Below are 23857 nucleotides of genomic sequence, written 5' to 3'. Positions count from 1 at the left end.
ATCGTAAAAACTTAATGTTGAGTACACCATGCATGGCACAATAAATACACACAGTAAAATTCCATTTCTATGAAGTTTAAAAACAGATAAAACTAAATTATATATTTCAGAAACATATACATATATATATGCTAAAATATGAAAAAAAAAAAAAGCAAGGGAGTGATTGCCATAAAAGTCAGGTCATGGCTACCTCTGGGAGAAAGGAAACATTATCTTGACCTGGATAATGGTGTATTTAGTCAAAGTTTAATCAGGGAAGCAGAACCACTTTGGGTTAGAGAGAGGGATTTATTATAGGCATTAGACTATAGGTAATAGTAGGAGGAACTGGGCAAGGGAAGTTCTTCAAGAGAGAGTAGGAAGATGGAGCAGTTACCAACCGATCTATCCGTGAAGCCCAGCACATCCAGCTGCTGAAACGTGACTGCAGAGGAATAACTTGTGGAGAAGTCCATGGGAAGCTATTGCCTCTGAGGGTCTGCAGCCAAACATCCGGTAATCAACCCGGGACCATTGTTAGGAAGAAGAGCTGCATGTGGAGCAGAGATGAGCAAGGACAAGTTAGAACCAGCGACCTTCAGAGAGTAATAGATGCTGCTTCACTCCTTCCTCCCAAATCTCACACAAGCTGCTCTTTTGGCCAACTCTAAACTAGAGCCATTCAGGGAAGGGGATTCTGGGAAACACATTTTCTGGAATAATCAATTTGAAAATAAAATGATCCAGCACGGGTGGTTACATGAGCTTTGCTTTAGAATTATCTGTTACATATTTATGGTTAAACACCTTGCTGAATTTGTTATCATTCACAATGAAAAGACCATCAGTTAGTCAATCAAGCAACAAAAGAACAAGAGTGTCATTTCAAATGCCATGTATGATGTGTTCCTATAGTGCTATCAGGAGTATGTTATACAAGTGCTATGAAACTAAAGGAACAACTCTGCCTAACAGTGTCAGGAAAGGTTTCACAGGGAAAAAAACAATAAAAATAGTAACAAAAATAATTAGCTACCATTCACTGACCACATGCAATAAATCCGTCAGACATTATAATATGCTTTGTATCACTTTATATACTTTACACAACAATCCTATGAAGTAGTTATTATACTTCCCATTTTGCAGATTAAAAAAACTGAGGTAAAGCAAAGTAAATTAATTTGCCCAGTGCTACATCAGCTAACAAGAAACAGAGCAGTAATTTGAACCCACACCTGGATTACTCCAACTACTCTTAGCCATTATACTACACGATCGTCCATCTAGTCTTGACAGGTAAAGAGAATATACCTGGTGAGCCGACGGAATGGCACGGGCAGAACTGGCAACGTGGGAGGGTGCTTGCAGAACACTGAGAAGGTCAGTGTGGCTGAGGAATGTCTGTGTGGAGGATGGTGAAAGAGGCGATAGAAAGAAGGTGTAAAATTCGTTGACTTTTTTTTTTAACGTCACGATAAAGCGTTCCGAACTTATGGTCCACAGGGGACGACTGGTATTTAATTAGTGGGAAAACAGCACAGTTAGATTTATGGTTTATAATTCTGGCAGTAATTACTTAATAGTTACATAACCCTGTGTCTATGGGGATACGTAGAGTATTTGGACACTTCTTTACTCCTTTTATTTTAACTTATTTTTTTTATTTTGAGGGGGAGGTAATTAGGTTTACTTACTTATTTTACTTTTTTTTTAAGAGGAGGTCCTGGGGATTGAACCCGAGACCTTGTGTATGCTAAGCATGCGCTCTACCACTTGAGCTATACCCTTCCCCTGACACTTCTTTACTCTTTACACAGAACTTTCAATCATATTATTTCTTTCGATTCTCACAACTAACTAGCCTATGAGGAATGCAAATAGGTGCTTTATCCCCATTAAATGAATTTTAAAACTGAGTCTCAGTAAGGCTAAATAAATTTGTCCAATGTCACTTGGCTCATAAGTGGCACTCTAGATAAGAATTCAGGTTCCTCTGACTCCTTGCTTTCTCCTCTTCTTCCTACATCATATTGCCAACCTTGACCCAGGCACAGGCAAAAGTAAGGACAACAAAACGAATGTAAATCCCCAAGCATTTTCCAGTGAGCTGTAGCCAAATCAAGTGAATTTTCTATTTCTTGAATTCTAGGAGCTGAGAAATGATTGCAATCATCCTTTTTTTTTTTTGAGAAATTAAATTTTAGCCATGGAATTTCTATTTGATTTAAAATTACATGACTCATAGATATGTTTTCATTAAATCTAATGACAGCAAATTGGTTCATAGTGGGAATATAGTAATTCTGGATAAACATAAATATGGTGCTTCAAAATGAGACAAAGTTTTCTAATTGCAATGAACAAGAGAATAAAATTAGTCTCAATTGCCAAATGAGACATTGTGCCAGGAATTTCAAGAACAGAAAAAAAAAAGGAAAAAAAAAAAGGGAATTGTATTCAATGTGGATGCCAGGGAAAAAAATGCTTCCAGGAGGCTCTCAGGCTCTCCATGGGAAATCAGTTCCTTTAGTTCCTTAAATCTCCGTATCCATTAGTTTCATCGACACTGAGAATTTCCTTGATTTTCAAATTTCTGGTTTAGAATTCTGATTTCCTTTATTAAAGCTCTTGTCATTGCTCTGAAATCTCTTTAGTTTATGAAGTCTGAATTTTTGAAGGTCTCAAGGATTTTGTTTTCCAATAATATCAAGTTTTTCCCTTTAATGTAACAAGCGAGGAAGGATATAAACAACAGCTGGACAGGGGCCACCGGCATCCGAAGAAATTGCACCGTTTTTATCTCTTGCTTGTTGCCTTCTGGGATCTCTGCCTAAGAAAATGCCAACATTTCTGCCCCAGTAACTTGCTGGGTCTCTAAAGGGACTGCTGATGTGAAGCTTTCCAGGATCCCTGAATGATAACGATGAAATTCAGAATCTCACCAGAAGACAATTTTTCTCAATCATCACCCTTCCAAGGATGTTATGAATGCATCACTTTCCCAGAATAAGCCACAGCAAAGCAACATGGAAAGGTGCCACACCAGGCTTCTGTCCTGTCCAATTTATATACTGGTTTTCTGAATTGGCTTTTCAGCTATGTTAAGTCTGCTTTAATTTTGTCTCTCCTCGACAAACTGCTTGAGGAAGTCTGAAGATATAAAAATAAAAAATATTGCAAAGACAAATAAATATACATCTTTGTTTTTATTTGTTTTATTCTCAAAGGATTCTTCCCCAAAGCCATCAAAGTTTAAACACATTACCTTCTCATGCTCTCAAAAATTTGGGATAGATGTCAAAACATCATGGGATTCAGGTATCTTACCAGAATTGGTGTTTTCACCACGAAAGCTTTCTCTCTTTCATTGTTCTCACTTGGCTTGGAAGGTGCTGCTTTATACTCAGCCAAAAATACTACGCATTTAAGTACTGAATACACTGTAGTATGTGATGCTGGCTTCACCAGCCTATTGGCTCTCATCCATCAGAATTCAAAATGGAAAATGTACCTAATGAAGGTTTATACATAATTTCTGGGAAATCTCTCTGGATTTAATTTTTGAATTTTTAACCCTATTATTCATTTCATATAAGTGGTCCCAAAGAGATCTCCGTAAGTGGCCAGCTTTAATTTACACACCTCAGGGATTCACAGCACTATAAATGGAGGGGCTGGCCCTGGTCTTAAAAATGACAGCTTTCTTGGTCTTAAAATTACAGGCAGAATACAGTAGCTTGAAATTAACCGAAATGAACAGAGCTATAAATTCAACCTCCTGTTTATTTAGCTACCTGAGAGGTTATTTTAGCCGCATCTGATCAAATACACTAGCTGAATTAGATTTAATCCATTGTTTAATACAAATTCCTTAGGTAGCAATAGACAAATTGTCTAAACGTCTTGTCTTCTCTACACGTACAAATGGAGATTACGCTCCTGGATTCTGTGATGAAATACTAAACTCCCGCGTCTGTGGCCACCACCCAAGGGCTTAAGTCTTCTTCCTGTGTTCGTGGCTTAGGAAGGCAGGTCTTTTTTTCCCTTGTACGTCTCCTTGTTTTACATTGTCTATAGCAACACACCCTCAAAATACTTATACGCTTTGAACAGGAAAAAAAAATCCTTTACTACTTACTGAGATTTATAAAAAGAAAAGCAAGTATGGGTTGACAGTAGGGTAGGTAAAGTGCTTCATAACTTAGGTTTTTCTAGCACAGGGAATAACCCGAGTAAAAGATCTTATTCTGGATACCTCTCTGCAGGCACATGGCCCACTTCTCCCGTCAGTCTACTCTAGATCCCTTCCTGGTCAGTCTGAGAATGAGATGATGTTAGTCCAACCTTTCCATCTTTATAGGTAAGAAAGGACTTACGAGCTAGGCTTTTGGGCTTTGACTTATGCTCTGTCCTATGTAGTTATATATTAAAATCCTACTTTTATCTTTAAAAATGAGTTAATACAAGTGAAGCATTAGAACAGTACCTAGTACACGGTACTATTAATATAATTTTATTCCAACTCTTCTGTGAAGTCTCCCTGATTCTCATCTGGCCACTCATCCCTGTACAACCGTGTGTTTCTTGGTTTTGTTTTCCTATTTATACTTATGTCGAAATTAATTGTTTGTTTTTCCCTCTCTGTCACTAGACAGTAAGCTATTTGAGGACAAGAGCCATGAATTTTCTTTTCATCATCCTCCTCCCCAGTGCCTTGTCTTGGTCTAAAACAAAAAGACTGCTAATTATTCCTCCAGAAAAAAAATGTATTTATTCAGGATCAAGAAAGAATTTCAATTCAGGATCTGCAACTGTGGCAAGCCACATGCAAGTCCCCGCACACCAAGGAGAGGAGAATACTTTTAAAGAGGAGAAAAGGAAGGGGGAGCGCTATAGCAAACAGAGTCCATTGGAAGATCTGAGAATCTGAAGTACGGTGGCTTTTCATTGGCGAGTTGTGACAGTCTCTCACTGGCTGTGCTCTTGCCAGTCAAGAATAGCATGTCTTTCTTCTTCCTGTTGGGCTCTGCTATTTTTGTAGGGCATGAGAGCTTCTCCTCTGGCCTCTTGACTCTGTTTTTTGGTGGTTTTTTTTTGCAGGTCATTATATATATTTTTCCCCGCCTCACCCCACCCCATGGTGGGGAAGGTAATTAGGTTCATTTATTTTTTTTTCAGTGGCAAAAATAAATAGTTTTGTTTTATTTTTTTTTAATGGCAGTACTAGGGATTGAACCCAGGACCTTGTGCATGCTAAGGATACATTCTCGTGCTGAGCTATACCCTCCCCTATATATATATTTTTTTCTTTTTCTTAATTGAAGTATAGGTGATTTACAATGCCTGATTCTGTTTTAATTGAGGTTTTCTGTTTATTAATTTTTACACTAGCACATTGCTTTTCAGGCATTACATCCTTAAAGAAGTGTTCATTGATTTAATTGCAACGATGACCTACAAAAGCAGTGGGAAATTATCAACAAGTGTAGACTTCTCTCCTAAACCTGCCTACAAAAACTAATAGCCACCACATTAGTTTCTTTATGCCCACATCTGGAGTTGCAATACGATTAAGCAAGTGGCATGGTCAAATGGCAGGAACCAGAAAAAGGTGATTGCAAAACAACAATGACAAAATGCAGAATGGGATTAACAATGGGATTAATTTAGACTGGAACTCACTAAAGCAGCAGGCAGATTGAGACAAGATTAGGGACAAGGGTAGATTTAGGTAAGCGAGTAGGGCAAGCTGAAGCTTGGTTCAGACCCATTTGCAGGTAGGAAAGAAAAGCTGCAGTCTTAAGAAAGCATCTGAAATAGCTTCCAAGTGTTGCATTAATCGGTGATTGTGGGATAGGAGATGGAAATTATAGTCTCTTCACTACAAAGGATAAGTCTTTCACCATGAGTTCTGCCTTCAAGATGTTTGTTAAAGGACCTCAGTTTATTAGAGTGGTTCCCATTTACCCGGGTTCATCTTCATGACTATGTCTCCATAGTCATGTCCAGATGGTAGTTTCTTCAGAGAGGATCAAAGACATAATCAGCACTTAGAGACCAATTCTCATTTTCTAAATACTCGAGGAATTTCCATATGGACTCTGTTCTCTAGAACTCCTGATAGCTGCGCTTTTGACCAGAGTCCCAGACCATGCTCACTAATTGGAATATCAGATGCATGAATCTCTAAATGCTGTTTGGTTCCAGAGAGCAGGTCCTCAAGTCTGAAAGATATCCCTTTCAATAGAATATCCCTAAGAAATACTAGATTGTTCAAGCCTCAAGTTCCACAGCATTGCTTACTTGAATCAGTGAAGGAAGGAAAGGAAGAGAGAGGGGGTGACACCGTATAGGAAGGAAAGAAGTTTAATATTTAGTTTGGTGGGACAGAGACGAGAACAGGAAAACTGCCGAGACTTAAAGATCACTAGGAAGATGAAGGTAATGGTTTTGATAATAGGAGAACTGAAGAAAATGTTTCCCAGTCTTTAAGAGGGTTAAAGAGGACTACAAGTGTAGATGGTTAGAAGTACTTGGCCTCCAACCCATTAATATGCAACCCATTAATATGCCCTGGGGATTGCATTGTATTCTTCAATTTTTCCATTTGTAGAAGGGCACTCCTCACCGTTTAATTTTTTTGTTTTGTTTTGTTTTTTAAGCTAGAGAAAAGAGCTCATGTCCTTGGGCAAAGAGGCTCTTTATGTGTCTGTCATTTAGACCCTCTTAATACTTGAGAAGGGTTAGCAAAAAACAAAATTCAACTGAGTAAATTTGAAGATCGAGTTGGCTTTAGTCAAAAATTCATGAATTGAGCAGCATCCCATCCAGAAACTAGATGGGCACTCAGAGGAATGATACAAAATTTGGAAAGTTTTTATAGAAAGGAGGCTGGGGCAAGGAAGTCATTAGCAAAAGAAAAGAAAGGGCTACTTAGGGCTAGATGTCTTCTTTCCAGGGAGAAGGAAAGGCAAGAGTTTTACTGTGCAGACTGCCTCTTCTTCCTCCAGGGTGATGGAGAGGGTCCACGACAGATTAACCTCACTGGTGCTGACCAGAAAATTCTGAACTAATTAAGATTACATTTCTGGGGAAGGTCAACACTGCAATTAGGTTAGGTATTAAATCTAGGTTTGATATCACGGTTTTTAGCACAAGTGACGTCATTTGGGGCATGTGATTTTTCTCTTTAACAGGATTAAGCAAACATTTGTGTCTTTAAAGTCTGAGAAAGGGTGTCATCCTTGACGCCTCCCTTTCCATAGTGGGCATCTGATGTTTCTTTGGCTACCCCAAATTCAATTTCCCTTCCTAACGTCACCCTAATTTGTGTGTGTGTGTTGGGGGGAGGGGATTTCCTGCACTAAATTTTGTGCCGTTTTGAGGACTAAAGCCAAGGTAACTTGTCTTCCCTCTCTGAAAGCTGAAGGGGTTCCCAGATGCAATTAAAGCTTTCTTCCAAAAGATCTTACTTTCTCATTGTCTTGGTAAATCAAAAGCCAGGCATAATGCTTAATTAAGCTCAGTTAGCTGGAGTGCCATTTCTGGGACTCTGAATCACAGATGGAGTGAAAGATGGAAAAATCAGTTGCACTTCTTTCACTCCAGCAGTGGGAGCCTGATAAGACAGCAGTTAGTTCCTGCTGACCCTTCTCCATCGTTTCTAATCCTACTTCTCTAACCTTTCAGTCAATTTTGTGAGTTGCCGAAATCTTTATTTTTTAAAGTCCTTTTTCGCTTAAGTCAGCCAGAGTTGTTTTTTACATCTTGCAACCAAGAACTAATTCAATATCCCTTTTCCCACACATTTTATTCATCACTCAATCCTGTTAATTCTACTTACAAGATAGATCTTGAATCTGTTCGCTTCTATACAGCTACTCTGGCATCACCCCTACTCCAGCCAACCATCTTTTCTTACCCAAACCACCGCAAGAGCTTTCATGCTTCCACTATGGTCATTCTCAAATCTAATCCATTCTCCATGCTGCGACCACAGCGATCTTTCAAAACTCCAATCTCATCATGCTAGTTCTCAGTCTAATACACTTTAGTTGCTTCCCATTGTTCTTAGAAGAAGATTAAAAAATCCTCAACAGAGCTTAAATGACCTTTTGTAATCTGGTCCCTGGTGACGTCTCCAATCTTGTTTAACAGCCTTCTCCCCAGGTGCTCAATGAGCTCCAGCAACTCTGGCTTTCTTTGGTTCCTTGAATACTCTAAGGGTCTCATTATCTCGGGGACTTCAAACATGGTGCTCCCTCTACTTAGACAATTTCTCTCTGTCAACTATGTGCCTGGCCAGCCTTTCCTTCTCCTGATCTAAACTAGTTCTTGCTCTCCTCTTTCAGAGCACTTTGTTCCTTTCTTTCATAGTGGTTATCACAATTTTTGTGTATCTATTTAGGTAATAATTTGCATAATGTCTCTTCCCCTCAATGCCTGTAAGCTTCGTAAGGGTAAGAACCACATCTCTTTTGCTCACCACTGGGTCTCCAGCATCCATGTGGGTACCTGACCCACAGAAGATCTTTAAGAATTATCTTCAGATACAGTGGTTAAATTAATGAAAGATGTCACATCCCATTCTCTTCTCTTACCTTCACCATTATTTCTAACGCTAAATCAATGACTAAATCATTAATTCCTTCACTTAATCTCTAAAATATGCCTCTGTTATCAGTGCTACTGATTTAGTTCAGGCCACCATCATTACTTACCTGAGCCTTTGCAATAACTTCCTAACTAGCCCTCTTGTCCCTAGTTTTGTTCCTCTCTAAACTGTCTTCCACGCTGCAGCCAGAGTGACCTCTCTTTAAAATACCAACCTTATCATCTCAACTCTCTACTCACAACCCTTCCATGGCTTTCCATCACCTGCAGGATAGAGGCCAAATTCCTCCTACAAAGTCCTTAATGACTTAGTTCCTATCTATCTCCAATTTCATTTCCCAACTACCTTCTACTTCTAACTTTAAGTTCTTTTCTCTTGCTGCCACCTGTGACCCTTTTCTTAACCTCATCAGCTCTAATATCTCACAGTGCCCTGTGTCCTATCACAGTTTATCATGTTGCATTGAACTTTATTTATGTGTCTGCCTCTGCGTTTACAATGAAAGCTCCATTAGGACATGAACTTTGCATGATTCATATTTCTATTACCCTTGTATAGTCTTTTTCAACCTGCAAGTTGTAATCTATTAAATGGTCATTAATTAATTTAGTGGATTATGACTAATATTAATTTTTAAATGACACAGAATAGGAAATATCAGATTGGATCACATGTAAGAATTCTGTGTGCGTGAAACCTTTTCATATGCACACACATACATAAAATATGTATAAATTAATGTGTTTATTGGGTCACTGTGTACAACGTATTTCTTGCTGTAAGATTATGGTAAAAAATTAATTTTTTGAAAAGACATTGTTTTGATAACTAGAACATTGTAGGTGCTAAATAAATGTATCTGCTTCAAATCTTTCTTGGAATGAGGTCGAGGGAAAAACAAGTGTGCTCAAATAAACCTAATTGCAGTGAGCTTATGATTTCTTTTGTTTCTCTGACTTCTTACTTTTCAAGGCCCAAATGATTCTAATTCATTCCCGGAAATAAACCCACACACTTACGGTCAATTAATCTACCACAAGGGAGGCAAGAATATACAATGGAGAAAAGACAGTCCTTTAATAAGCGGTGCTGGGAAAACTGGACAGCAACATATAAAGGAATGAAATTAGAAATTCTCTAACACCATATACAAAAATAAACTCAAAATAGATTAAAGACCTAAATGTAAGACCATAAACTATGAAACTCCTAGAGAAACACATAGGCAGAACACTCTTTGATGTAAATCGTAGCAATACTTTTTTTGAATCTGTCCCCTAAAGCAAAGGAAGTAAAATAAACAAATGGGACCTAACTAAATATAAAGGCTTTTGCACAGCAAAGGAAACCATCCACAAAATGAAAGACAACCTAATGAATGGAAGAAAATATTTGCAAATTATATGACCAATAAGGGTTAATATCCAAAACATATAAACAGCTCATACAAGTCAACATCAAAAAAGCAAACAACCCGATTTAAAAATGGGCAGAAGACCTGAATAGACATTTTTTTCAAAGAGATGATGGCCAGCAGACACATGAAAAGATGCTCAACATCACCAATCATCAGGGAAATTCAGATCAAAATCACAATGAGATATCGTTTCACACCTGTCAGAGTAGCTGTCATTTAAGAGACCACAAATAACAAATACTGGCAAGGATGGGAAGAGAAGAAAACTCTTGCACACTGTTGGAAAGAATGTAAATTGGCGCACCTACTGTGGAAAACAGTATGGCGTTCTTCAAAAAACTGAAAACAGAACTACCGTATGACTCAGCAATTCCACTTCTGGGTATACATCTGAAAAAAAACCCCAAAACACTAATTTGAAAAGATACATGCACCAAAATGTTCATAGCAGCATTGTTTACAATTGCTAAGGTATGGAAGCAACCTAAGTGTCCATCAACAGATGAATGGATAAAAAAGATTTGAGATTATACACACACACATATACACATACACACAATGGAATACTACTCAGCCACCAAAAAGAATGAAATTTTGCCACTTGCAACAAAATGGATGGGCTTGGAAGGTATTATGCTAAGTGAAACAAGTAGAACGGAGAAAGACAAACACTATATGATATCACTTATATGTGGAATTTAAAAAATACAACAAACCTGTGCATATACAAAAAATAAGCAGACTCAAAGATATGGAGAACAAACTAGTGGTCATCACTGGGGAGAGGAAAGGGGAGAAGAACAATATAGGGGTAGGGAATTAAGAGGTACAAACTATTATGCATTAAATAAGCTATAAGAATGTATTGTACAACACAGGGAATATAGTCAATATTTTATAATAACTATAAATGAAGCATAACCTTTACAAAGAATTTCAGTTCATCAAGATGGCAATCCTAAACATTTATACATCTGTTAACAGAGCTCCAAAATACATGAAGCAAGAACTGACAAAACTTAAAGGAGAAGTGGACAAGTCCACAATTTCAAAACTCATTGCTCAATAATTGATAGAACAAGTTGACAGAAAACCAGTATAGGTACACAAGACTTGAATACATTATCATCCGTGGACATTCCAACCAACAAAAGCAGGATGCACACTTGTATCAAGGGTTCATGGAACATTTACCAAGATAGACCACACGTTGGGCCATAACACAAGTCTCAATAAATTTAAAATGGTATCTCACACAAAGTATGTTTTTGTGGTCACAACACAATTTAATTAGAAATAAGTAACAGAAATATATCTTTATAATCCCCAGATATTTAGAAACTAAACAATATACTTCTAAATAACCCATGAGTCAAAGAAGAAATCACAAAGGAAATTAGAAAGTATTTTGACTAGAGAGAAATTTTTAGTACTAAAACTCTATACTAGAAAAGAAGAAAAGTCTCAAATAATTGATCTCAACTTATACCTTAAGCAACTAGAAAAGGAAGAGCAGATTAAGCTGAAAGTAAGCAAAAGCAGGAAATAATAAAGAACAGAATAGAAATCAATAAAATACAAGAAAGCAATCAAGAAAATCAATAAAACCAAAAGCTAGTACTCTATGAAAATCAATGTAATTGATAAAACTCTAACCAGATTAATCAGGAAAAATAAAAGAAGATATAAATTATTAATATCAGAATAAAAGAGTATATTGCTAAAGACCCTACAGGTATTTAAAGGATAATAAAAGAATACTATGAACAATTTTATGCTCATAAATTTGGTAGCTTGAATTAAGTAGAAAAAAATCCTCTGACTTGATCTACCAAAGCTCCCTCAAGAAGAAATAGATAACCTGAACAGCCCTCTATCTAGTAATTGAAGCTGTTAAAAACAGTCCTGCAGAGAAAACTTCATTCTGAATCCTACCTAACACTTAAGGAAGAAAGAATGTCCATTCTACACAAACATCCAGAGAAGTAAAGAGTAGGGGCTATTTCTCAACTCGTTCTATGAGGCGAGCATCACCTTGATACCAAAGCCATCATAGATATTACAAGAAAATAAAACTATAGACGAATATCCCTAACCCACACAGAGGTAATAATTATAAATAAAAGTTTATCAAATCCATCAATACATAAAAATGGTAATACTTGAGAGTAAAATCGGATTTTCCCAGGAATGAAAGGTAGACTTAACGTTCAAAAATAAATCAATGTTAAACACTTTTATAACACACTAAAAAAGAAAAGAAAAGAACTGTATGATCATTTTATAGATACAGAAAAAAACATTTAACAAAATCCAACATTCATTCTTGATTTAAAAAAAAACACTCAGCAAATGGGACTAGAAGAAAACTTCTTCAAGTTGTTAAAAGGTATTTACAAACAATCTACATCTAACATCATATTTAATGGTAAATGATTGAATGCTTTCTCCTTAGACTCAGTAACAAAACAAGTCTGTCTCCCCCCCATGCGTATTTAATATTGCACTGGAGGTTTTATTCAGTGCAATAAGCAAGAAGAATTTAAAAGCTTCTTGTTGGAAAGGAAGTCTTTACTGACAGATGACATGATCATTTGATATGACTATGCAAAATATCCAGTGCAGTATACAAAACTCTACTGGAACTAATAAAGGAGTTGAGCAAGGTTGCAGGACACAAGACACGTGTACAAAAATTAATTATGTCTTTGTATACTAACAACAAACATTCAGAAATTTAAATTAAAAACAGCAATAGCATAAAATACAAAATATCTAAGAATAAATATGACAAAAGATGTACAAGACCTGTGCGTGAAAACTACACAACATTGCTGAGAAAAATTAAACAAGACCCCCCCAAAGTGGAGAGAGATACCTGTTCATGCATGGATGACACAATATTTTTAAGATGTCAATTCTTCCCAATTGCAATCTTAATCAAAATTCACGTGAGCTTTTTTTGGTGTAAATTGTAAAGCTGAATCTAAAATTCATATGGAGGTGCAAAGGATCTAGAATGTTAAATACAACTTCAATAAAGAAGAATAAAGTTGGAGGATTAAGACTACCTGATTTGACGATTTGTAAAGCTACAGTAATCAAGACAGTGTGGTATTGTAAAGACAGAAAATAAATAAATGGAACAGAATAGAGAGTTCAAAAATAGACCCACACGTATGGACAACTTATTTTCAATAAAAGTGCAAAGGCAATCCAGTGGAGAGAAAAATCCACTGGATTCATTTCAACAAATGTTGCTGGAACAATTGGATACAAAAAAGTAAACTTGGACCCATATCTTGCACATATACAAACATTACCCAAAAGTGCATCATAGACCCAAAGCTTCTAAAAAATATAGGAGAAAAATCTCTGCAACCTGGGGTTAGGCAAAGATTTCTTAGTTGTGATATCAAACCATGACAAATTTGACTTCATCAAAATCTAAAGCTTCTTTTTTTTTAACCACTGTTATGAAAATGAAAGACAAGCCACAGACTGAAAAAAAATTTTGCAAAGCATATATTTGATAAAGGACTTAAATCCAGAATGTATAAAGAGAATTCTCAAAACTCAGTAATAAGATAACAACCCAATTTTTAAAAATGGGCACAAGATTTGACCAGATACCTCAGCAAATAAGATGCATGTATTGCATGAAAACACATGAAAAGATGCTCAATATCATTAGTCATTAGGGAAATGTAAATTAAAATCACAGTAAAATGCCACCACACACCTACTAGAATGGCTAAAATTTAAAAACCTGATCATATCAAATGTTTCCAAAAACATGGAGGAACTGAAACTTTTATGCTTTTGGTAGGAATGTAAAATGGTATAATCACTTTGGAAAAGTTTGCCAGTTTCTCAAAAAGTTAACATGCATCTACCATATTATTTAGCTCTTCCACTCCTATGTGTTTACCCAAGGGAAATGAGAGTATATGCCCATACTTGTAAATGAGTGGTCATAGCTGTTTTATCTGCAATAGCCCAAAATTGAAAATAACCCAAATGTGAATGAAGAAACAAATTTTGGCATAGTCATATATGCAGCAATACTCAGCAATAAAAGGGAATGAACTATTGTTATGTGCAACAACATACGTGAATCTCAAAATAATTATAAGCTAAAGAAACTAGACAAAAAAGAATACATATTCTATGATCCTATTCATATAAGATTCTAGTAAATGCAAATTAATCTACGGTGACTGAAAACTGATCAGTGGTTGTTTGGGGATGGGGATGAGGGGTGGGGGAGAAAGAGGTGGGAGGAAGGGACTACTAAGAGCCATGAAACAACTTTTTGAGGTGATGGACATGTTTATGATCTTGATTGTGTTGATGGTTTCATGGGTTACAAATGCATCCAAACTTGTCAAACTGCACACTGTAAATATGTGCAACTTATTGTATGTTAATTATATATCAGTTAAAAATGAATAGAAAAGAAATAAATTGAACAGAACTATTGAAGCACTAGAAGAAAATAAAACATACTATTTTCATAACCTGGGCGAGGAAGACCTTTCTTAGCATGCACTAAAGCTGGAAACTATCAATAAAAAGACTAATAAAATTGGCTGCATAATTGACCACAAGTTGACACACAACATAAATCAAGTTAAAGGGATAAACTTCAACATATGATATAGGGGGTTAATATCTTCATAAAAGCCTCTTATGAATCAGTAAGAAAAAGAGGCATACTTAGAAAACTAGGGAAAAGGCATGCATTTTCTGGTACTTCACAAATGAAGAAATCTAAAATTGTCAATAAATGTGTAAGATGCGCTACTCCATCACATCTAATTGGCAAATATTAGAAAAATGGACTATATATACACAGGGGAGGGGAGGGTGTGGGGTACTCTCATACACTGTTGGTCGCACTGTTAATTTATATATTGATCAGCATAACTCTCAGAGAGCAATTTGATGAGGTATATAAAACTTTAAAATATCTAAACATTTAACCCAGTAATTTCAAGTTTTAGAAATTTATTCCAAGGAAATCATTAAACAAATGCAACATTGTTTATAATAGCCTTAAACTGAACACAACTGAAATGTCCATCAATAGAGAGATTCATTAAATCACTGTGGTTTACCTATAGGGAATTAACTATGACCAGAATACTATGTCATCATTAGAAATTATTTTTATCTGTATTGACACACAAAGATACCCAGGATATATTAAGTGAAAAAAAGTCAGTTTGCAAAGCACTATGCATTAAGTATATTTTAAAAGTATTTTGTTAGGAAAAAATCCTAGAAGGATATACAGAAGAGTGTTAACAACAGTTTTCTCTGAAAGGTGAGATTATAGATAGAATTTCTAGTTTTGAGACTTTTGTTGTTACTTGATTTTTACAACAAAAAGTATTATTTTTTAAGTGTGAAAAATCAGTAAAAGGTGTTTGTTTTAGAAAAATTTCTGTTCTAATGTTAGTCAATGAGAATTTTATAACGAAATTATGAATAAAGTTCACTCCTACCTAGGGTTTTAAATGTCCTAATTTGTTCACTGAAAGCTTTTAGAAAGTGTTTCTTCTATCAAAAGATCATGGACAATTTTCTTGAATTGTAACTTTAAAACGTTTATAGGCAATTTTTCCTAACCAAACAGTTTTGAGCATGAAAAGTACAAGATTTTGGACTTGTATAACCAGTTCTGAGTAAAATATATCTATCATCACTTTGTGAGATGACTTCCCACTAAACAAACACCTGGGCTAAGAAAATTAATGGATAAACCAATATTGCAAGCCTGGGCTACATTCATATATATTGGATTAGTTTTCATTCACATCATTATTTCTTGTTGAAAAGTATCCCATTTAAATAGTTTAAAAATTCACTTTTCACAATATATTGTCACATTTAAATATACACTGAAAATACTCTGGATAATGTTACACAAAAGCTATGAAACTCTGTAATCATTTTTTAAAAGATACTGTATAATAATTGTATGTCCTATATATTTACAAGTGAAAATAAAGCATTATGAAGAACACCAGCTGTTAAAATAGTATCTCATAATGAACTACCTTCAAAAACTCACATCAAAGAATGTTGGCAAGATGAAGGCATGAATAAAGGTAGTAAGTTATATATCAAGTATGAATTACATCACTTCTTTGCATCAAATTTTATCACTGTTGTCTATGACAATTCAAACAAACAAACAAACAAAATCCTCAAACACATTATAAATCATGCACCCTCTTATACACACTCTTAAGCAAAAACACCTACCAGGTATATAATCAAATTAAAATTGTAGGAGAGATTTATTAGCTTGTAGACGTTCCTAATTATTTGAAAAACTTGTCTTACGTTCAATAGCAACATCATTCAAGAGCACATTTCAATCTTAGGAGAGGGGATCAGATTATTATAAAGGTGATCACAGAGAGTGTTTATTAAGTTGACATTTCAGGGCAAGGAAAATTTTTCACAAGTACTACGGGTTTTATTCTGTAATACACACAATAGTGCTCAGCCTTTGTTACTAGCTAGCAAGCTTGCTATGTGTAGAAGATAGAATACTGTGGAAGGTATACTGGGGTAGGGGCAACACAGAGGGAAAAGGGTAAGATTTATTACCTTCAATTATTTTTGTTAAAAACTCTCCTCAGGGCACAGGCACATAATATATTGTACTTTCCATTACTTAGTGCAAATGTAAAACATATCTAAAAAACACATTTCATCCCTATAACATATTAAAATAACAAGTAGGATGTCATGACGTTAATTTGACAGATGGACTGTCATTTAGCAATGTTGTACGACATTAGTTAACAGCAAATTAATATCATCATACCCAATTTTTCTTAATATCTAGAAGCTATCAGATTAGGATAAGTTCTCTAGTAAGGTATCTTTGATTTGTTTATTAATCTAAGAAGACAAAATAGCCAGCTAAAATTATGTAAATATAACCTACATATAATTTTAAAATAACTATGTTCCAAAAATTTTAGAACTAATGGTAGAATAATCTAAAAACTCTGATTTTAGCCATCCCTCGAATTTTATCCTTCACTAAGGTATTGATTTTTTTTTGACAAGTTCACATGTACATTATGAATTGACTCATAAAAATTTTCAGCATATTGTACTAGGTTTATTATAACCACCCTTACTATATATTAAGACCAGTATCTTTTCATCAACACCAGCTGTTAAACAAACTCAAGTGACACAGTAGATTCATGATTAGTCCACAGAAAAGAAAGCAAAAAGAGTGACATAAATTTAATTTCATTACACTTTGGCATCTAAAACCACATTTTTATGCCCTACTGAACCACAGATGACTTCTCTATTGTAAAACAGTCTTGATCTATACAATTTTAGTAACAACAACATTTACCAAATGGATGTTAATTTTAGTTTAAAGTTTTCATATTAAAAGTTGATGTTTTCTGACATAATTTTAATAGTTTTGGAATAATGTGAGAAATTATTTCTTGCAAATTTATCCCCAATGATAATTTAAGTGTTTCTGCAGATATTTTAGGTTACTATTTTTTCTTTATCTAATATACAAAGGGAGGGGTAAAAGAGGAAGGAGAACTTCTAGCCTAATATCAGAGTTTAAATGAAAACATCAACTTAATTTTACCCTGTTCTTGAAGCAGGAACAGGAAGGGCAGCAAAACATGGCTTGAAACCTGTAGCAGCTACAATCTACAAAAACATAAAATAGTGATGTTTTAGCATTAAAACAGACCTGCTTTTCTAAAAGGACTTGTGGTAACCATACTTCTTAGCAAAGAAGTTATAATTTCCTGATGAAACTAAAGAAGACCTGATTTCAGGAATGTTTGTATAAAGCTTAAGGAAGCAATTTACGTGCTTTTTGTTTAAAATTTTCAAATTCTACCTCCTTGGAGAAGCTAACTCATTCCACGTCAATACCATATAACTAACTTCTCTAGCTGTCTTATGTATGTTAATTCAGTCACTCTCCTTGGATTTTACATTCTTTGAAAGTAGGGACCATGTATTAAACTTCCCCTTCATTTCTTTTATTAGCACAGTATTAAGCATATAATATGTATTCAATAAATACTTGATTGTGAAATTCTAGTAGTGTTTATCCGTTTAAAAAACTAGATGTATCTTTCACCCCCGAAGTCCAATTCTATTAGATAAGTCTGTCTGCCTTTTCTCCTTATGACTTATGCTGACTCTCATTTTTACTTCATTCTATTTTTTCACTCCTGAACACTTTCCTTTTTCTTTTTTCTGCCTCTCAGGATACAGGATACACAAATGTACACACAAACACAATACCAAGTATAGTACTTTCAAAAATTACATACTATAAAATGTATTACAATTTTATATAATTGGTGATTAGAATTTTACATATAAATGATGAGTACACTTCGTATCTTATTGCCTTACGAGAAATCTAAAAAACTAAATAAAGATGATTTTTTAATGTTACCTGAAATTGATTTTTCCCACTAAAATTACTGATCCTTTTTTCTAATGGTTGGTCTACATTATCCCAAAATATAGCACTGACTTCACTCAAATGTTATTTTACTACTTAAAACATTTAATTGTATTAATTTCTTGAAAACTGTGTGTTTTACTACATTTGCCAATTCCATTGGAAGGAAGAAATTGTTGTTATTAATAAAAGAGGATATTTTAAAAAATCATTCTTGATTTCTTCTCATGGTAGTGTTAGCCGTCTTATCTCAACTTTAATGCTCAGTCATTCCTAGATTATAAGCCATATCTTTTTTTAACTTATGATTATTTTAGGAGAATGTACATTTAGTATAGCAATTGATACACAGACCTGGAACTTAGTAGGAAACTTAAACTCCCAACTTTCTAAAATAAAAATATTATGGCTGCTCAGTTTCTATGTCTGTAAGATTTGAACATTTGTCATTCATTCATCATTCATAAGTAAATCTATTATGTCAATTGTAAGTGATATTAACAAAACTGTAAGCAGATAGGGTAGGGGGTCCCCGGAGAAAGAGAACCAGCCATGGCTTTCTTGACATAAGAGACGCCATTTTTGGCCTGAGCCATTTTGTGATCTAAGCCTGGCCACAAGGAACTGGTCTCAGTAATTAATGATCTCAATGGAAGTGGGGGAGTGCAAAAAGAAAGGAGAAGCAGTAGCAAGAAGCAATAGTTCAGCAATAAGAGTCTTAGTTCCTCCTCAAGAGATACACATAACAATCTGATGTGCGTCTTTGAGTTCTTCAGGAACAAAGGTTCCCACCCAGCTGGAGGATGGAATGATAATGTTGACCCTCGTGACTTCAGTCAACTAAAGCTTGGACTCTGTCAACCTTTGCCCCAGTTCTATGCTGAATTACTCTGCTCAAGTCCTTTCATGAATATGCATGTACCCTTAGTTTAAAACTTCCCCAGTTTTGCTGTTTGGGGAGACACTGCTTTGGGAAAGATCCTTGGCATTCTCCCTACTTGCGGCAAGTAATAAGAAAACCTTCCTTCTCCCAGTCTTTGGCTTGGTTGTGTCTTTTGGCTTGACATCCACCAAGAGGCGAAACCAGTTTTCGGGTAACAAAAGGGCAAATCAGATCTGGTAACTTGATTTACACAATGCAATATTATTATACTATACTATATGTATTATACTATATTATATCATCTGAACATCAAGTTATTTTACAGAAAATTGTATTTTAAAATCTTGAATTATACTATGAATAAACATGTTGGGCATAGGCTTATGGAAAGTCGGCGTTCAGATATTGGGTTCCTCTTAGTACAATGTGTGTATGGCTGAAGAAATAAATTATTAAGTATTAGCAAACTGCAACGACACGGATATCATAAATACAAGTTGGCTAATGATAAAGAGAAATATTTCAGTGGGTAGAAACTGAGTATTTCAAGTACCCTGAATGGTATTTGGCACTTACTTTATGAAATTTAAGGTTTTTCAAAATATAAACCTAGAATCAGAATATTATTTTCAGGATCCTGTATCAAATAAGTAACCAGTTATAATGGCTCTTTAAACCTACTTTAAATGTAGTTGTAGAAATAAAAAATTGCAGCTCCCACAAGAGACGTATCCAGTGTGACTGCTATTAATTTACTGATTACCTCTGCATGTGAAATTCCATCAGAAGTACTTTTCTAAATATCTCTTTGTGTTTTATTCCAAGGACAACTATTTATAACTATAACCATTATGACAGGCAACTGTAGTATAATTAAAACCTGTATCTGATCTTCGTTCCTGCTTTTAAGCACAGAGCTTCAAAAAACTTTGCAGTTTCCACAGTGATAGGTGTATCTTTGTTATGCTAAGGAGGTGACTCAAGGCAGGGCCCATAAAAGCTTCAGGATGGGGGCTAGTCACCAGAAAGACCAACTGATTGGAAGGCTGGGACTTTGGGCCAGCCTAACCTTCTGAGAAAGGAAGTAGATTTGAACATTCAACCAGTGTCCTCCGATTTAATCAGTCTTGGCCTGTGTTAAGGAAATTATCTGGACATCCAGCTCAGGGGAGCTTCCTGGATGGTGAACATCCAGATGTACTGGTGGCACACCCCGACTCCACAGGGACAAAAGGTCCTGCACTTCCACACCTTGCTCTATGTATCTCTTCATCTCACTGTTCATTGTACCCTTTGTAATAAAATGGCACAATAGCACTTTTTTGAGGTCTGTGAGTCCTTCTAGTGAAATACTGAACTTGAGGAGGTTGTAGGAAGCGCTGCCTGAATTCGTAATAGGCCAGGCAGAAGTGTGGGTGGTTTAGTGACATCCAAAACTTGCACCTGGCATCGAAGTAGGGGTAGTCTTGTAAAGGACTTTGTCCTAAAACTTCGAAGTCTGACACTAACTCTGGGTAATTGGCATCAGAATTGAATTGAATTGCAGGCCACCAATTTGGTATCAGAGAATTGGTGTTGGAACACAGCAACAAACAATTTTATCTTAAGAATTGTAAACTTTTTATTTCCACCCTGCACCTTGAAATATGTAACCAAACAATTTAAATGGTCTTTGAAGAAAATATGTCAGAGTGATGTCCCAGCCATCACTCCAGTTGCCTTTCCTAAATGTTATTTTCATCTTAAATAACAAAACAAAAAATATCAGCAACATTTTTTTAGCAATTAAAATACAGTTGATTTATAATGTGTTAGTTTCAGATGTACAGCAACGTGACTCAGCTTTCTCTATATGTAGGTTATTACAAGATATTGAATATAATTCCCTGTGCTATACAGTAACACAGCAACAATTTTTAAAAAACCAACCAGTATGTATCAATATATATGCATAATACATAGGGCATGGAAATAAAAGTGATTGTATGTATATTCAGTGGTCTTTATTACAGTGATTTTTATAGAGGTAAAAACTAAACCTCAGTAGAATCTGATTTAATGGGAAAGCAGGAACTAAGATGCCAAAACCCCACAAAACTAGAAATTTAAAAATATAAAACATATTGCAGTTGGAACTTTCTGTTTCATTAATGTCTTTGTGAAAGCGTCTTTGTTAAATATACAATGTCAATTCTACTATTTAAAACAGAATTTATATTAAACCCTAGATAAAAAGCATTCTGCTAATTTTTTTTGCAATAAAAGATGCACTGTCATGAAAAAGATTGAATTGCAAATTAAGAGAGCCCTTATATATAATACTATACCAAGAGTTAGAAATCTTTGTAAACATTGGTGAATGCCACATGTTTTAAAGAATTATCAATTTCAGAGACTGATGAGAAACAGATGATGTACACAGTAAAGTTGCCACAAAGGCTAAGTAAAAGTCTTGGCCACTTTTTTTTTTAACCAACATTTAATAGTCAATAGCTCTAAAATATTTGGTAAATGTACTAACTAGAACCTGAGGGACGTAGAGAGTTACTTATAAAGAAGAAATGTTAAGATTCAGGGGAAATGTCAATTTCTTTATGATACAATGCATTTCACAATTAAAATAATTCATTTGGTGGTAAAACCTGAAAAATACACTTCCCAGCACACCTATCCACTTATCACAGTATAGGAAAATAAGTGGATTTCAATTTGGTGATTTAACCTATAGCTTTAAAGCTTTAATAAACAAACTTGAAATTCCAAACTTTAATAATGAAAAGGCCATAACTGAAATGATGTCAACCCTGGATATGAATCTCTTACCAACACGATGAAAGCCCCACTTGTAGAGCTGCACTTCTGGTCAGCAGCTGCATTTTTGTTTTAATAAAAGGAGAAAGGGTGCCAGCACACCAATGCGATCCAAGACATGGTTGCTACATAAGCAGCAGGATTAATTGCTTTTCCAGAAAGCTGGAGTGAGCTCTCCTTCCACTGTCCCATCAGGATCAACTTCCATAAAACGAGTGTAATAAGATAATGTATTACATACGCCAGTAACTTCTACCAGCAATATTCAGCTGAACAAAGCCATCCATATTTATATCAATCAATAAAAACTTCATTGCTACATATATTTCAGACACCACATTTTACCTGTGTCTTTTAGATGGAGATAAGGTAGGCTATAAAGAAGCAAAAGCATATTTCCTTGCTCCCTGAAGGATCTGTCCACCTTTCCTCTAATATCCTCCTTGGATAATGAGATGAGGAAAAAGAAACATGTATCAGAGATTTTGGAAAAATAGCTCTACCAATCTGAAGGATCTGATTCACAAACATAAGAACTACAGATCAATTTTAATTGGCACCAAAATGGTCATACTAATCATAATTAGCATGATTTCATGATTGATGAGATTTGGATACACCATTTGATTACAGCACACATAGCCATGAGAAGGTACATTTAGGCTGTGATGTACCCTGATGACTTCATAGGCTCCTACTATGCTTTAGAAGTGAACATAGAGGAGAAAGTTCTTTCTAAATTTAAGAAAAGCACAGAAGGAAGCATGACAAAGGTCACAGTCTAGCCAGAAAAAGAACTCTTTTCTTCTGGTTCCACAGTCAGGAGCTTATCCACTAAATCATTTGGATTTCCAGACCACAGTCTAAATGTACTTTCTTATGGCTATATATGGGATAATCAAATGATCTCCCCAAAACCCATTAATCATTTTGGAAATTATTGGCAAGCCTAAAACCCATAGATTTAAGTTTGCTTCATTGGTACAAAAGTTCTGAGACTATTTTTAAAATCCTATCCCATTTATACAAATGATGCCATGTACTATATTAGAAATTGAAGGCTTTCCTTGGAATTTTTTTTTTAAATAAAGAAGATAGGTGTCTCTCTTTAGGAGAGCATGTGGATTACTGTCATCTAATGACATGTAAACCATCCCAAGAAAAACCCTTTTCTCAAATGGATGTATTTATTTAAATGAGATGAAAATAATTAGATCCTTGCTTCAAATTTGGGCAAGAAATAAAAATAAAATGAAATTAAACTAAAAAATTTTCAATCTTTCATGATTTCTTAATGGGTGTGTGTGTGTGTGTGTGTGTGTGTAGCACTGAAACTAGGCAAAGGCCAAATCTCTACTTTTACTCAGAAATAGTCCATGATAGCTTTAGGAACAATAATTTTATTTTCCAAGCAAGCTATCTGTTGCTTAAGATGTTTTAACAATATCAACCCAGCATTTTCTAAATTCTTAATAATTTTTTTCTTTGTAGCCTTTACCTACACTGAGAAAAAACATACAATACTACCATCCTCTATTATGATCTCTCTGATGATTTCCAAATGTTTCTTTGCTATGCAGCAGAAGTATATGATTTCTGATCCAGATGCTTTAAAAAGCTATTCTAACAAAGAAACTTAATCTGAGCTGAACTTGGCAC

At 35.2% G+C, this 23857-nt stretch overlaps 1 protein-coding gene across 1 annotated transcript in view; it reads right to left on the bottom strand.

The window, feature by feature from the left end:
- Positions 1–23857, bottom strand: part of BRIP1 (BRCA1 interacting DNA helicase 1) — a 214309-nt gene that overhangs the window by 20963 nt on the left and 169489 nt on the right. The window contains 1 exon segment of the mRNA XM_072940258.1: positions 17665–17729. The gene's annotated coding sequence lies outside the window, so the exon portion shown is untranslated.

This window comes from Vicugna pacos, chromosome 16, assembly GCF_048564905.1.
Source record: "Vicugna pacos chromosome 16, VicPac4, whole genome shotgun sequence".
Classification (NCBI taxonomy): Eukaryota; Metazoa; Chordata; class Mammalia; order Artiodactyla; family Camelidae; genus Vicugna; species Vicugna pacos.
The sequence above is the reverse complement of the archived record's forward strand: the minus strand, read 5'-3'. Positions and strand labels throughout refer to the sequence as shown.